The following is a 17,562-nucleotide window of genomic DNA, read 5'->3' as shown; positions in this document are numbered from 1 at the left end:
GTCACAGGGTTGTTTAGACCTGAAAGGCTGCCCTGATCCTTGGGCTCAGGTCCCTCTGAAGAAAGAAGCCACTGGAGAGTTTCTGTGCCCAGGGAGAGCCTGCTGAAGTGTGAGGGTGAATTCTTGCCTCTCTCTGTTGGCCTGTTCTCCTCTGTGTGTGATAACTGGCTGATAAAGGAGGGAGCTTCAGCTGTCTTATCACATTACAAGAGCTGCACTTGAAAATGCTGCAGCAGGCAAACAATGGGAGGTTAGCATTACTTGGGGATAAGCAAGAAAGATGATTGCAGTTGAATATAGTCAAATTTGAAAGGTCAGTGAATAGTATTAAGCCTAGAGGGGGAAAAGAAAGCTGCTTCTAATGGAAATCAGTGGAGTGAAATTCCCATCACACTGAGCAGAGATACAGGACGGAAAACAGAGGTTAACAGGGAGCACAAAGCAACTGTGAAATATAATTGCATTTAATCAGACCAAAGTGAGTTTAATTAGACCAGCTAACTGCTCAATTTTACTTCACATTCCTTTGAACATAAGACCTAGTACTGGAAATGAGTGACTAGATTTTTACATAGTGTCTTGGACTTTTGTTATCCTTTTGTTAAAGGGAAGATGGAGAGGGAAGTTGAATTTCTCTCCTCAAGTGGAATGAAGCCATGATCATTAAACCAGCAGTTATTGAGAATAACTAGGCGATAGAAGGTAGGGGAATAGGTCCTTACAGAATAAACAGCTTTGCAAGGGGAAAATATTCTGATGTCTATGTTTATCACACTACTTTGTGGGAAAACAACCTCATTAAGCACAGGCCTGCCAGAGAGAGGATTATGAGCAGGTGTGAGTGATCTAATATGAGTGGGGACTATCACAGTTCCCACTCCACAGAGCTCAAGGACCAGAGATGAGTGAAGTACTGGGCAAGAACAGGTGCAAAAGTGAAATTTATGGCTGAAGTACCATAAATTTCACTTTTGTTCTAAATACTTTCAGGATTGGGAGTGGATCTAGAGTGTACCCCACTGAATTAATCTGGGAGATGATGAGTGCAGGGTGGGGAGGAAGGTGAAGGACTGCCTTTCTTGAAACAGGTGTTAGAAGGCAAGACATGAGAGAAAAGTCCATGAGACTGGGAAATGTGTGTGTTGTGTAAATGTGTTGGGGAATAGGTGGGTTTTTCCTTGTTTGATTTTTTTCTACTTTTTTTCCAAGACATATTTTTCTGATATTGGATCTGTCGTACTAGATCACTTGATAGAAGCATGAGGTGAAACCAGCTCGTAACAAATTTATCAAATAAATCCAAAATTTCCACTTACCCAGGATTGCTCAAGGATGCTAATATTTGTAACTATGTTTTAAGAGTCTGCATGTGGGAGTTCTGACTCAGACATGTGCTTTCTTGACTTGGGCTTTTATTGCTGTGAGTAATTTAGAAGCTGTTATTGTGTGTCTCTATATCTGGACTAGCATTTAAAGTTCCTGTGATTAAGAGCTGACATCACATGTGCATGTAGTAGAAATTCACATTTGTTTACATACAGAGCTGGAGTTACATGGTGTGTGAGTGTGTGAAGATTTACCACAAGGCATTTCTCTGCTTTCTCTTTTGAAGAGTATAAGGCAAACAAAACACAGTGGGAAAACTGATTTCAGACTTTGAACAAAGCATGTTCTTCAGTTCTTTTCTGGTGTTAATTCTCTGTTCAGATACAAAACATAGAATATTTCCTTCTAGAAAGATGGAATCAGCTTAAGTCATTGATGCTGAATTCATTGGGAAGGACAGGAAATGAGTTAAAACTATATTCTACCTGAAAGAAAGATACTTGTCTGGCTTTGCAGACATTCTGAATATTGATAAAAATATGTATTTCAAAGTCTTGATTATTTTATTGGTCTTTTCCCTTATGCAACAATTGAACCCCAGCTAATAGGGTCTTTGAAGGAGAGTTCATTTGTTGATGAAACCTATTCATGAGTGTTTTGTCACAATAGAATGTTACAGCATGACCGAGATTCAAAGAAGTACATAACTGGTGGTTTGGCTTGCAGACTGATAAATATTGCTTGCTATTCCTTAATTTAGTCTTGCTGTTTGGCTGCTCTCTGATCCATTGTGTAAAAGAAGGATTTTCTGCTGGAAACCCATAGTAAGACCTATTGGTGTTCTGTTTGCTACAGCACCATTTGCTCAGCGGTTTGGCCCCCAAGGAATCTGCACCTTGAGCAGCTCACTGAAGAGTGCATTCACTCCTAAAGTGAAGCTAAAACATTTTCACACACTGCCACAGCCATTGCTTCTGTTCCACAGCAGGGCTGGCTCGCCTGGAGTGTGCACTGCTCTGGTGGTGCATGGTACTGAGCAAAATACTCAAAGTGTGGTGTAAATACAAGGAAAAGCCCTGATTTGGAGCCAAGCAGTAAATTATGCCTGTTTAAGTTTATCCTCCACATTTCAGGCCAGTACATTTAGTAGAGTGAGCACCTGGATCATAAGTAATTGAGATGAAGCAATCTACAGTTGTAGAACTTGGAAATTAAATTTTATTTAGGCTGCATTAGGGTGCAATCAAACCTTTAGATAAGATGCTGTCTGTAGGGTGGTGGAAGCAAAAATGTGACAGCTGCATATGGTAGATCATAAGCAGAACTCAAGGCTGCTGAAGTTGTCTGAAGTTGAAGGCTGGATGATTGCCATCACTGAGCTTGGCTTTGCCTTTGAGTGAAACAGAAAAGTAATAATGTCCTGTGCTGTGCAGAACCTGACTTTAAGAGGTCAGCATGACCTCACGTCCAAATAGCTCGTACCCTCAAGAAGCATTTACTTATTTTCTTTTTGAGGTTTTATTTTGGACTGAGAATTGCTTCTAAAGGCTGAAAGGATTGTATTTTGTCTCTTATTATTTGGTATAAACTGCAAGTAAATTGTATATGTCCCAGCACTGCAGTGCAAATGCTTTCAGCTTACTGTCTGGTTTGTGGTTCTTTTATTTGGCTGCTTTGTTGGGATTTTTTTGTGTGTGTGCCTTCAGGTTTTTTTATTTGTTTTGTTATGATTTTTTTTCCTTTTCTTTCTTACTCTTCTAAATTAAATTGAATAGAAGTGGAGGCATTGTTTATTTATGTGTATTTATATGATGGTGCCCTGGTTCGGCTCAGTTTATGCAAAAAAAAAAAGGTAATTTTTTGTTTAACTATTTAACTTAGAATATATATAAGTTCTTTGTGTAGCACTAGTTCCAAGCAGCATCTGAATAAGGTATCTCTGGATGCAGTGGAAATACCTGACACTTGCAGGCATAGCAAGAAATGGGTGTTATTGTTGCTGACTTGCTGACATGGACTGTTCCCTTTGCTAACATTGCTACAGGCTCTTCAAAATCTTCCTGGGCATCCATTACCATCACACACAGGTGGTGCAAAGATGCAGGGCCTGATTAAAATAAAGGGCTATTTGATTATAAGTCATTTTTGGCTTTAAGTCATTGCTGATTTAAGTGACCCTACAAGTCAAGAGCACCCCTGGTACACGGACTGGGCACCCTCAGGGGCTGGGGGCTCACATGGGCAGCTCTAGGAGGCAGCTGGGAGGGTCCAGTTCATCCTCTCCAGGTATAAATATCCACTGATATGTTCTGAGGCTCAGAAAACTGATTTGCAATTCAGTCTCTCACTGCCTGCATCTAAACTACTTGAGATTGTTTTCCTGGAATAAGAAAATCTACAGCAAAACTTCTCTTATTGAGCACAAGGCTTTGAGAAATATGAAAGTTTAGCTCTTGGAGGTGAACTAGAAGAGATTTCAGATTGTCTACCCTAGGCTCAGAAACATAAAACCTGCTACAGATAAAAATAGCAAATGCATTTTACTTCCACTAACTTTTGTCTAAAAAACATACGTATAATGAACTCTTTCCAAATTCCAAAATAAAGCCAAATTTTTGCTTGTTTCTATTTGGACAGCAAGTTGTTTGCTGGAAGCAAAATGGAAATCCATTTGCCATATAAATAGGAGAAAAAATCACAAGCTTTTCACTTTTCAGCCAATGTGGAAGAGAACACATTTTCCCAATGCTATTGTACATTAATCTTGGCCAAGGGATGTATACAGCAAAAAGACAGAGTGCTCTGAAAATGCTCTAGAGAACAGGAAAAAAAAAAAAAAAAAAAGAATTGGTATAAATGAATTTCCTTAGGATTTTTTTATAGTTAATTTCTTTTCTTATTTGTTCCAACCACTGTAATGGGCATATTAGTACTTTGGCACAGAGCATCAGATTTGATATATGCCAGAGGAGTAATGGCAAATTAATCCCTAAGGTGTAATGCAACAGTTCCTGTTGGTGGAAGGCAAATCAGCTCTTACCCTGGTTATGGGAGAGGTGTAGTTTTTCAGGATGCAGCCTGGTTTTTCCTGACTTCTTGCACAGAACAGCAAATGAGGAAACTGCCCTTGGTGGGGTAGTGGTAATGGAGCATATCTGTAATGTGCAGGGAGGAAGTGAAAAAGGTGGAATCATTCCTTCCCATTTGAACCCTTAACAGGGAACACAGTCTTTATAAAAAAAAATTGAGAGGCCTTGTTGACAGCTCTGTTTAGAAAAGGTCCACTGTGGAGCAAAGGATGTAATTTCAGAAACCTCTAGATCTTGCAAACAAAAATTTTTCCAGCACATGGTTGCATGCTGTAAACTTACCCTTTTGACTAAGAAATTATCTTCCCTATTGAAGACTGTATTGAACTGAGTAAACAAAAACTGTGCCAAGTCCTTGTGTTTTGGAAAAATCATGCATTTACATTTAGCCTATCTCCTGTATTGGTACCTGGGGTGTTAATCCCAGTCAAGTCTCTGCTCACTGTGAAAATGTAAAACTTTCTTTCCCTGGCCCAGGTTGTAAATGTGATCCTACAACCACTACAGAAAGGAAGGTTGGGCAAGGCTCCCTGTATTCATGTGCTGTCTCTGAATGTACACAGGCACATCCTATTTGGTGTAAAGCAACTTAAGGGTTATGCTAATTTTGGGCATTTCATGAATCCCTGCTTTTAAAAGATTGATGTTATTTTAGTAAGAATGGGTTAACCTTTGCCTCACAGTTCTGTAAGTTTCTAAAAGCTTCTTGTACCCATTTGGACAACCACGGGGCCTAGAAACACTTGTGGTTAGTGAGCAAAACAAATAAGTGCTCTGACTATAACAAATTTCAGAACAAGTGATAAATTAGCAGACTGATTTCTCAGCTATTTTAATACTGTCTGAAGAAGGTGCATAAATAAATAACAGCTGAATATACTTACTTTAACAAATTAAAATTGTCTGTGATATTTCCAAGTGCCACTTAATAGAACTCAGGAAATTAATAGCAGTAGTAAAAATAAAACTCTGTTCAGGAAGCATCTGGAAAGTCACCTACTCTTTGTTCATGAGCCCCCTTTCTTTGCTTTTCTGACACAAGGAGTTAATCAGAGTCAAGAGTGTTACTTGTGCACTTAAATCAGGGGCATGGTCATTTCCAAATTAGTGCAGGCACAACCTTCTCCTCTGCTGTGCAAGTCTGAGTTTGGCTCCATCACTGCATTTCTGATCCTGTTACCACATGTAAATATTAAAATATGGGTAACTGATCCAATCTCTAGAGTCTATACTGTGCCTTTATGTTGCTGGATGGAAATGTACCTGCTTGGGCAGCTTGGTTTCTGTGTTTCCCTCTCTACCATCCTTGCCTTGGGCTGGATCTAAAAGCCCATAAAAGAAAAAGAAGTGACATGCACAAGGTCTGTGAATGGGGCTTGGAGAATCTTGCTCTGGTTGAAGCAGCTCCTGCTCCTTGCAGTGGGGTTGGATCAGCTGTCCTTTAAGGGTCCCTTCCAACCCAAACTGTCCTATGATTCTGTGAAAAGTTAAGAAATTTTTATCTCCATTACAAGCCACTGTGTGTTCCTCAAATGCTGAAGCAAAGCACAGATACACAGGAGAAAATGCTTCAGGTTTCTGTCAAACAAAAGATCCAAACACAACTGGGCTGTAGCTGACATGACATAAGTTGCTGATGGTCCTACACTAATTTCTTTTCATAATCAGAATTTTTATGAGGAGGGCCATATCTGTCTGGCTGTTGTGTCTGATGAGCTTATTTTGGGAAAACTATTATATGATGGAACTACTAGTGACTGAGCAAAAGGTCTCAGGAGGAATTTAGATTCCTGTTTTCACTTTGTTTTTCTTCTCCTTCCCTCCAACATGTTTATTTATGGAACAGTTGAATCTGGGTAACACATGAAGTGCCGTGGAAGGGCTGGAGATGCTTTGCTGTTCTGAAAGAAAAGTTAATTTCTTCAGGCACAGAGTCCCTCTTGAGAGGCTTGAAATTATACTGAATGGCTTTAACATCTTATTCTCCCCTGCTTTATGGCTTAGTTTGGTTTTTTTTTGTTGCCAGCTTTCTTCAAGTAGAATGTGATAAAAAATAATTCTTGTCCTGTTAATAAGAGAGTGATCTCTAGTGCAGAGTTAAATGGAAATATACCCACACTTCTCCATTAATTTAATCTGCTTTCATTAACTGTAGGGTAGGTCTGCTTATTATTTTCTAATTCACGGGGTTTTATTTTCAGCATCCTTCTCTTCCTGTCTCTGGGGCCCACATCAGATAGATAAAATCAGATTTTTTTTTCTTATTTAATAAGCATTTCCTGTAAAACAGTAAGTCCTGAGTGATTGTACCAAACAATTGGGAGAGACTGGAAAGGGAGGATGTAACAAAGCAGGCTCAGGGTGTGTGCAGCACAGTCACCAGATGCAGGGATTTTCTCTTTATCCCAGCACTTGGAAGCTGCATCTGGAGTGTTGGTTTGATTCCTCTGGTACAAGGAGGAATTTGTAATTTGTCCAATTACAAAGACATTCACACACTTGAGAGAACTTGATGGAGGGCCAATAAGATGGTTAGGGGGCTGGAGCACAGAATGATGATAATAAATTAAAATAGTAAGCTGGACAAAGCCCTGAGCAATGTGATAGAGTAAGATGATTCCTAGACATGAGTTTGAAGATGATTTGTTATATAATTCTATGATTGATGCAACCCAGATAAACAGGATATTTTTATATATTCTGTTGTTCAAAATGTTTACAATAAATGGTGAGGTAGAAGAAATAGGATTAAGGCTTTAATCATTTTAAGGAAACTGGGAGAGACTAGCTAAAATGATCTCCAAGATAAAAAAAAAATCAGATGTTTTGGCTTGGTGCCAGGTAAAGACAAGACAAAAGCTCTTAGAGAAGAACAGCTGTCCTGAGAACATACTTTTAGGATGTTTCATGGGAGGGATTTGATAGGTGGAGATGAGTCAGTGTCCTGGTCTGTAGAAAAGGAGTCTTAGAAATTACAAAGAAATTAATTGAAATGTTAAAATGTTTGGGTGTCCTATTATGTCTTCTGATGCCCAAATACAAACATATTACCCAATAAATTAGCTATTCACCCTTTTAATTGTATGTACATCTATGTCCACATGCATGTAAATCTATGTACAAATATAACTCAAATATATAAATACATATATATATATATATGTATATAACTAGTATTTCTGATCATACTGCTAATGATTTAACGTGATGCAATGTTCAATGGGCCTTTTCTAGGTGTGTATTTTACATTATTCCCCAGTTTGGTTTGCATTTATGCAAACTAGGCCATGAAGAAATTGTTGTGATGAACTACCAGGCCACTTTAAATTATCATCAGACATCTTTTTAACTAGCAAGGGAACTAAATGAAGAAAGCAATATCTAGCAGTGGTGCCAATTGCCATAACTCTCAGCATAAATCTGGGAATGCTAACGATCCCATTAGCCTGGTTCAGTAAATCATTGATTGGAAGCAGCCTGAAGTTTGGATTCCAACTTCTATTTCCCAAGTCACATCTGCTGAGATGAAGCAACCCCTGGAACAGTCTGTTCCCTTGCATTCTGGAAATGGTAGTTCATCTTCAAATTCCAGTGCCCAGTTCTGATCTAAACAAACACTTCAATTTTCCTTAGAAAAGCCTGATCTATGCCTTGCTCATCTTCTTGTCAGGATTTTCTTGTCAAATAATGGATCATGACAAAGTTAAGGCTTATTACACGTGCTAGACATTGTGTTCCTTTCTTTCTGTTCTTGTTTTGGCACAAGAATTGGGGTATTTCTAAACATTGGAAATCCCTTCATGTCTCAGTCTTATTATGAGGTCTAAAATTAATGAGTAAGGCTGATCTTGGGACAGCATCAGCATATGTTTCACCCACAAGCTATCTGCAAGTTCAGAGGGGTGCTTTTTTTTGTTTATTTCTTTCTCACCAGACCTTTCTTATACTGAAAACTGTGTAGCTGTTGGAAGGCATCAAATAGCATCAAAAACCCCCAAGCCAAGCCAAAACATAAATCAAAAAAGCCACAATTGGATTTCCAAAATTTCAAGCCACATCCAGGCAGCAGCTCAAGCACAGTTCAGTGAAGTGATGATGACTTGCTGTGGGTTCAGGGGGATGGCACTGGGGCACAGGCAGCAGAAATCTGAGCTGGCTTCCAGCACAGCAGCACTGCCCCCATACCTGTGTGCTCAGCCTGCCAGAGTGCACACATGTGCTTAACAGGGATTTGTAAGATGAAATTGGGAGCATTCCCAGCATGGAGGAGCTTGTGTGGAGTTGGCCCAGCCGTGGGGAGACTCTACTTTGTACCAGGGTGAGAGCCCCAGAATCTATGAAGTTTCACCAAATGGCCATACCAAAAGTACAAATTTGTGGTTCAGATGGAAATCTTGATGTGGGATTTCTTCAGGCTGCTTAATAGGGCTTGATGAAATGCTTATGTCTGTTTTTGGAGATGGGTTCCCAAGGGAATGAAAAATTGGAAGACGAAAAATGCTCCTCAGCCTTAGAGATCGTAGAATTCTGGGAGGTGTTATGTTCAGTGTTTGGACAAGGCACTTTTATTCAAAAATAATTAAATTTAAGGATGTGCTGCTCCCACAGGGAAAAATGCTGATGAGACTGGAGGATTAGAAGACTTGGAGTGCCAGGAAAGGGAAGCTATGAGAAAGTGAAGGCAGTGCACAGAAAGTAGCCAAGTGTCCACTTGTCAGAGCTTTTCTCAGTCACACACATCTTGCTGCTAGCATTTGGGAATGACAGCTGCCTAACCTGGAGTCCTTTGGCTGCAGTCAAGATGATGTTTACCCACATGCTTCTGAGGACTGAAACAGCAATATCTGAGAATTTTAACCTCTAGGTTGCACATGGCTGGGCGCTGGAAAAGGACTGCTCCAGGATCTGTGCTCCTCTCACTGGTGACCTGTGCAACCTCAGGGCAGGAGCTGCTTTTGCTGCTTGTGACTATGCAAGGTCTGAAAAACTGAGGGGTCTGCTCTGTGCCAGGTTTCCAGCTGATTACTGGGTCAGCTGTGGACAGCATCAGATTATTAAACTTCTGAGAAAAGAATGGACATTTCATAGGAATAAATCAGACACATCTTCTACTGATCATAATACCTGTCTTTAGTAGTCTTCCAGCTTACTGGGATATTGGAGCTTGAAATGAGACAATCAGAATTCTTCAGGCCAGAAGGTCCTGAAGAGGGTGAAGTGACAAAAGACAAAACACTTTTTCCCATTGAAGGTGTGCTCTGCAGGTACTGTTGAACACAGGGCAATTGACTCCCAGGACTCAGCTTCCCAAGAAATGGGCACCAGGCAATGTGCTGTGGTTGCTGAAAGGAGAATGAGAATCCCTGTGGACTTTCATATTCTGTTTGTAATTTCTTCTTTTCTATCTGTGTGGAAAAATGAAAAAATGGTTTGTAAATATGCTGAAGAGCTGGGGCTGGGGAAGGAGCTTGTCCCTGCTGGTGGCTGCATGGCAAGATCTCAGACACAGGCATTGGAAACAGTTCCTGGTGTGAGATAGCAGAGAAGGGGCTGAGGATTGCTGCTCAGTGTTTAAGTCAATGAATTTTCAGTCTGTTGGCTATTCCCTGTCTGCATCTGTCATTGCTGATGAGTGCTCTCTTTCCTGCAGAGAGCTTGTCTGCCTTTCCCTGCTTTTATTGCTCCCACTGTCCTTGCAGTAAAATGGGACAGCTTTCTGTACTGCAGGGGTAAAATAGTGATTGCAGCAAGTGAGGAATAAGCAGCAGCCATGGCCAAATGCTTCTTGACTTAATGTGAATATCCAAACAAAAACATTCTCAGTAAGCAGGAAGGAAAAAAGCTCCACAGCCACAAAGAGCAGAATCTAGAAACTGTGAGACTGGATGGGGTGGCAATTCTTTTATTGTCTTGGTGGGCTTCGAGGGAGTGATTTTGGAATACGCATAAAAGGAATTAGTAGAATGCACAAATAATAACAAATGATATCTAAAATTTAATTTGTATGCAGTCTCTCACCTTTCACTCCAGGGAGCTCTGCAAATAAATTTTCATTTAATCTCTTCTTTTATGTGTGAGGTGGTTAAGTGTTGTCTCTGTCTCACACATGAATAAATTATGATGCCTCAGGGTCCTGTTTCCCTGCAAACTCTGGCACCCTTGGATGCCAGCAGCCCAGGTGGCTGTGACTCCAAGGCTGGGAAGGGAGTGCAGCTTCTCTGAATTGCAGAGAAGCCACAATGAATGGGGTAATTGAGGAAAGTTGAAAGAGATCCAGCAGTAATGTTACAGCTGGGTTCTGGTATTTTTTTATTTAATCTTCCTAGGTTTTGCTGTTTTGTTTTAAAGCAGACATTTACATTTTCAGTATGGAAGCTGAATTCCCCCTCTTCTTACAGTGTGATTTTTTGCAGCAAGACTAGAAATTATGTCCCAGTTCTGGAACTTTCAGAGACTTGGCTACGTTTTTCTAGTAACACCATTCTTCATCTCCACAGCAAATACAGGATGTGTGTAACAGGCTTTGCTGACCAGGTTCTGCATTGGATGAATAATTCTCCCTCAATTATTATTTGCCCCAGAGCCCCAGACCCCAGAGCTGTCTCAGGCAGGACTGAATGACACTACACCAGAGACTGTGGTCAGGACAGAAGAAGGTGGCAGCTGCGGATTTTTACAGGAGCAACTGGGTAGCTGTTTATTTGTGAGCTCAGATGAGGGCTGGCTGTGTCCGTGTGAGGGATGTATAAGCATTTAATTTTCCTTCTATTTGCTGTACTTGAGTTTTTCCATAGCAGAAGTGATGCTGAGAAGGAGGTGAGCACTGAGCTAGCAGCACAGCACACTTACAGTGTGACTGCAGGCCTGGGAGAAACATCACAAACATCAGCAGCACCAGAGAAAAATATACAGCAATTAGTAAATTCAATTTCCACAATATGTCAGATTCTTTAGCCCTTTCCATGCTGGTTAGTGATTCTCCATTATATTGAATAACAGGTGCTAAAGAGCAAATTGCTAAGGCTTTAGTTTTGTTGCTTGATTATTATTCCCAAAAACTGTCTTGGTACATCATAGTTCAAGATGATAAAGGAACAAACCACATTGTAATTAATTTGCTTTCAATTTACTATTTACAGTAAAGAATATATCCAGCTTCTTTCTCTGTTTTTGCATGGATTTGATGGATGAATGTACTTTGCATGCATGGAACTGATGAGGCTTTCCCCTCTTACTGTGCTAAGAGTTTTGGCAGAGACTGACAAGCCTTATGCCTAATTTCCCTTATTTATTTATTTATTTATTTATTTATTAAGGTTCATTTCTTTGAGGTTTTTTTTTTGTTGTTGTTGTTTCAAATTGGGGTTTCCCATTAGAAGGTCTGGCCCCTGCTGGCATAGTCCCATACAATTCCCACACCTGACTGCTATCCTGTACATTACAGCACTGTGGTTTCCAGAGACCATTAACCCTGAAGACTTATAGTCCAGCAAAATCAAATATGTTTCATGCCAGCCTTTTACTCTAACTGCCTAATTTTCCAGTGTTTCCTCATTATTGGAAAAAATTGGAATGGAATTAGAAAAATTCTTTAGTTTCACCATATGGTAGCTTTCAGGAAGATGGGAATGATTTGAAATGGAAATTCAAAGTAGGGAGTAAGTGTAAATGGGATGGAAGAGATTCTGAATATTCTTAAAAATATTTTTTTTATTCACAAATTTTGGTTCAATTTTCATGGAAAATCCCACTGCAGTTTGTCAACCGCTCTTAGCAAAAGAGAAGGGACCATGTGGGAGCCACATGAAGGATTCACTGATGATTCCACTGATTGTGGTTTGTTGTAAGAGGTTTGCCTGCAGTGTTGGATCTTGCTCAGAAAATAACTCATTTAGCACTAAAGACAGTTAAAACTAATCACCAGATAAGGGAAGGGAGAGTGATGCCATATGCCAGTAACAAACAGATCCATGCTGATAAAATTTAAAGGTTAAGCACAGGTTTTTATTTAATAACAGATGACCATAGCAAATCATCACTGAAAGTGCATCTAGAATGCTCTGACAAAAGGCTTAACATTATCTAATATTTTTTCCATGTTTGCAAGTACATTTTAAAAGCAGTACATAAAAAAAATGTCTCAGTGTTAATGGGGAAATAAATTAAGGAAACTAAATCACAATTATGAATTTTGCTGTGAAGCTGTCCTCTGCTTTCCCTCAAGATATTGAAATCAGTACTGCTCCTTCTTTTGGTGCACATCTCCAAATCCCCACTGGCCACAGCATAAAGTTTTGCTGCTGGGCTTTTTGCTGTTGCTTTATGGGGAGGACCATGAACTTGATTAAACTTCTAAGTTTCCATGCATACATTTGCACCTCCAGCACAACTGCACAGACATTTCAACCTGAAGATTTTTAGTAGTGTATCCTAAGAGTCCAAATATATCAAAAGATTTTGTAGCTAAAAAGGGCGAGGGCAAAACTTCCAGCAAAACTCCCATTGTTGTCTGGTGCTATTATGGAAGCGTTCTGACCTCAGAGGAAATAGCATTAGGTGTATTTGTTTCTAAAGCAGAAACAAACCCAGCCTGTTTTCTGTGTGCTCTACAATGCCTGAAGCCCACCACATTGTGAGTGATAAGCAGCTGCAAACACCACCAGTCACTTCAGCAAAGAAATCTCCATTAGTCTGATAATAGATTTTTATTCTGACCTCTTGCCAAATAAGCATCAACTCTGAGTACTCAGGGGGTTTTACTGAATGTCAGCTGAGTAAAGACAAGATGACACCTTGGGAACTTCAGTCCTCAGCAGTTGGTGATGTGATACTTCTGGAGGGACAGGAAGGCTGAGAGGTAATGAAGCAGAAGGGCTGAAGTGAAGATGGAGTTGGCCTTGACAGGATTGTTTGTCAGCATTTTCTTGCACAGCCCACTGGGAAGGAAAGGGATGGCAAGGAGGATAATAACAGTCATAGCCAGAATTACTACCCAGCTTAACTGTGTCTTCTGTTGTGCTGCTTGATGCTTAGTGCAAGGATAAAGGGTGAAAACTCACACACAAAAACTTGTAAGGCAAAGAGGTTGTTTCCCTTCCTTTTCCTGCCAGCCTTGATTTTCTTCTCTGTAATAACTCCTTTTCTAACCTGTTCACATCCCACGTCCTCTAGCTCTCTTCTCCCTCCCTCATCCTATCTACTGTGATTCTTCTGTTGAAACTCCATTTGTCCTCTAGCTTCCACTCTTCTACCTTTTGGTTCTTCTTCCATACCATCCTCTCATACATTGTTCCTCTGTAGGCTCTGTCCTGTTTGACAACTGAAATAGCTCAAAAGGGTCTGCAGCTGGGGGAAAGGGAAGGATGTTTTCCAGCAAGGGCAAAGAGAAGGAAAATTAGGAGTGTTTAGTACCCAACATTTCGAAAAATGAAGCCTAGTCACAAGGCCTCTCCAATTCCCTGCCTTCTTCTGCCAGTGTGTGACCATGGGAGCTGGCTGTGAAAGCTGCAGCAATGAAGCCCTTCAGAAGCAGTTTAATGTGGGTGGGAGCCTGGCCCTGTGATTGGAGTCCCTGTGACTGGGATCCTACCCTCTGTATCCAGGGCATCACTGCTCTGCTGCTGCAGGGGTGAGGAAGGGAGGATGGAATGGATCAGACAGTGTGAGCACCCAAACATCCTCCCTGTACCTTTGCTCATGTGCATTGCCATTATAGTGCAAGAGTTCTATTGTCATTACATTGCAAGGGTTCCACATTGCTGGAGTTTTGTACCTCCTTGATGTTTGTTGTGGGCAGCTCCTCCAGGCACTGACTCTTCCTTGTCCCCACAGCAGCCAACCAATCCACTCTTGTATAACACTCTTCTTATTGGCTACAGCTGCAGCCCGTTAAAGTCTGTTACCAATCTCTAATAATTGGCCCAGCTGCAACTCCTTAATGGGGTAAGATTACTTTCTATACTACCTTTATTCTCCTATATTGTATCCCCCTGCAGATGTGTGTGCTGTCCTGGGATGTTTGAGGAGGAGGGAGATCAGCCAAGCACTGGCACAGGACTGGGTACTAATCCTGGACTTCCAGTTCCCTGGTCTGCCCCAGCCTGCAACGAGATTTTGTGTCTGGGATGAGAAAAGTGCTGAAGCCTCCAAACCCACTGGTGTATTAGGACTTGAGGGTATTTTCCATTAAGGTTTTGAGTGTTGGCTTTTAAGTCACTGCTGCTTTTTCAGTGAATAATGGAAGCCTATACCCTTCCCCATACTTTAACGCTACACAGAAAATAAAACTCATGCAAGAACCATAACTTCTAATAAGCAGATCTGTTTGGTGGGGAAGGTTCATAAAAGATAGATTTTGAGAAAATACACAGTTCTAAATCAAGCTTATTTTTCAGAGTGGCATTTAAGTGATGGCTAACAACCCCATGAAAAGATTTTTCTGTAGCACACTGTGAATATTAAATATTTATGGCTAATAGATGGGAAAGGTGTGTGCAAGGAAAAAAAGCAAGAGAGAATATGTGTGTTGATATGGAGCAGAAAAATGGGCTTTTGTTTGTTGTTCATCTGTCAAATAATTTTAACCTTATGTTAAATGCAAAATAGAAAGGAGAGCTATCCCTTGTGAAGGAGAGTGATGGGAATGGGACAGGGGAAGAAGAGCTGTCCACAGCTTTACTTGCCCAGTGACTACTCTTATTTTTGTGTGTGTCCTCTATGCCTTAATAATCCTAACATGACATTTAGTTCCCATTTAAGGAGGGAAAGAAAAATTAAAGAAAAATATTTTAGTCCTAAAAGTTTAAAATACCAAAGGGGTTTCCCTCCTAATTGATCTGTTTGTATTTTCTCATGGAACCTGAAGAACAGGGAACTATTGGCAGTTTTGGTCACATGTAAAAGTTCTGATTTCCCACCAAGCTGGGATAATTGGTGTCTAACTTGTTATGAAATATGACCTGGCTTTCAGGATTCTACTTTTGGATTGCTAAGGAGAGCACTTCCATGTGAAATTTCAGTCCTGGAAAATCAGCTTCCAGCTGTTTTGATGCAGCACTTCTCCTCGCTGTGTTCAGAATGGTGCTTGCTGGCTTTTCTGCAATAAGTGGGGGACAGCAAGAGACAAAAACCTCTGCGTGACTTGTGAAGAAGCTGAGGATTACTGGTGGTGTTCTTTAAAATTTTTCTGTTTATTGTAAATAAATGTCAGGCTGCATTTTCATGTGCGTGCCTTATTAATTTTGTTTTCAAGTTAAATGAAAGAGTCTTTATGTTGTAGTTTTTGTTGCAAAATGGGAATGGTTTAAGGAAGAGGTTCCACATTAATTATTTGAGAAATCTGCCCAGTCCTCCATCTGTAAATACGTGTGCAAAGTATTTCTGACACTGAGAGTTAAACTAAATGGTCAGCTGATTTTACTGACATGGATTTTTTCTTTTTTCTGGGTTGATACAAATGCTTAAGTGTACACAGGACACCAGGCAGGATATCCAGCTGCATGAAGATGCATTCACATTTAATAATAACCTTTCATTTCCAATTTTGGAATTCAGAACACTGCCAAGTTTCATCTGGAGTGAGGTTTTGTAATATAAAAATGGTTCTTGAAAGTCTTCTCTAAGGGCGAAGTTTTAAAAGGATCAACAAGTTGGAATATCTTTCAGTGAAGGACCTGGAAAATGAAAATGAATGAGATGTGCTTTAAGGTCCAACACAAATCATCCTATGATTCTATTATTCTGTCTGATCTGCATCAGGCATTTCAATGCCATAATATTCATACCTTGTGTGTAATTTATGGTGTCAGAAAATTGTTGGAGTGGTTACAGCTGGGAAGTCAAAATTATAAAGAGTTGCAATTTGTGTCTCACTGCCTCTCACTACTTCCTGGAGAAAAAAATATTTTTCCCTTTTTCTCCAAATATTTTGTTTCTTTGCTGGCTTAAATTAAAATGGATCCTGTCTTCAGGTTTTGTTTGATTTGTCTTTTTCAAGCTGCCAAAGAATTTTGCTCAGAGGCTGTACCAGTGCTCCTGATGAGAAAAAGTTATCTCAACTGATAAATGCTTAAGACTATGAAATGGATCATTTATAAAATTTATTTATTTCTTTAACAGTTAATGTCAATTTTTTGTATAGCATAAACAGGTGATGAAGACAAGATTAATATAAGAACCATCTCATCCAGACTGGTGCAGCCCTTGTTACTTATGCTAACTGCAAAGCTAGCTCTGGTTATCCACTGTGCTTTCTGTTAAACTAAACCCTACAGAACACCTCCCCACTGGCTGACTCATTATTTCCCCCACTTCAGTATCAATTTGCAAACATGCAGTCTTTTTGACCAAGATTTTTCAGGCAACATTTTCCCATGTGGACAAGAAAAATGTTTCTAAAATGATTTATTGTCAGATTTAAATTGAATTGCTAAAGATTATTTTGTGCCTTGCACTTGGGAGTTGGTCTGCAAGGCATAGTTACTGATATCAACAAAAGTTAAATCAGAAACATTCTTTTCCCAGTAGGTGCATTTTCAGTGCTTGTAGCTTCCAAACCAACAGATTGTACTTGTTGCTGCATTGTTTTCAATCAGTTCAGCACTGCAATAATAGAATTTCTATATTCCAAGGCTTGAATTTGTGATAGTTGGCTTAATCTAAGATAATGTAGTCCAAATCTTGGCACCAGCCATGGAGAATTGGTCAAACTATCTTGTTTAAGATTAAGACACTAATTTTGGTGAGATTATTTCAGTCTTACTTGTGACTTCCTTTACAAGCTATAATACATGTATGAATTAATTAATTAACCTATGTATTTTGGGCAAGTATTTTCAAGCAAATATAGTCCAACCATAGGGAATATTTAGATTATCTGGAGGGTTGCCATGTTCTAAAAGGAATGTGCAAGGCTTGCAAATGTCTTTCAGTTTTCTGCCATTTGATCCTGACAATGTACAGCATCTGTTGTTGGTAGCAAAAGTGTCTGGAGCTTTCCTCAATGCTCTCCATATTCCTTGAGTTCATAGTAAAAACATACAGTAAAACAATCAGTATGTTCCTTCTGTGTCTTCCACAAGGCAAAACAGCACAAAAGCAATGAGTGAAGTCTTATGAATTGATATGATAATTTTGGCTCACTCTACAG

Source organism: Melozone crissalis, unplaced genomic scaffold, assembly GCF_028551555.1.
Source record: "Melozone crissalis strain CALT ecotype California unplaced genomic scaffold, PUWL_Pcris_2 ptg000018l_1, whole genome shotgun sequence".
In the NCBI taxonomy this organism is placed as follows: domain Eukaryota; kingdom Metazoa; phylum Chordata; class Aves; order Passeriformes; family Passerellidae; genus Melozone; species Melozone crissalis.
Note: the sequence above shows the minus strand (reverse complement) of the source record.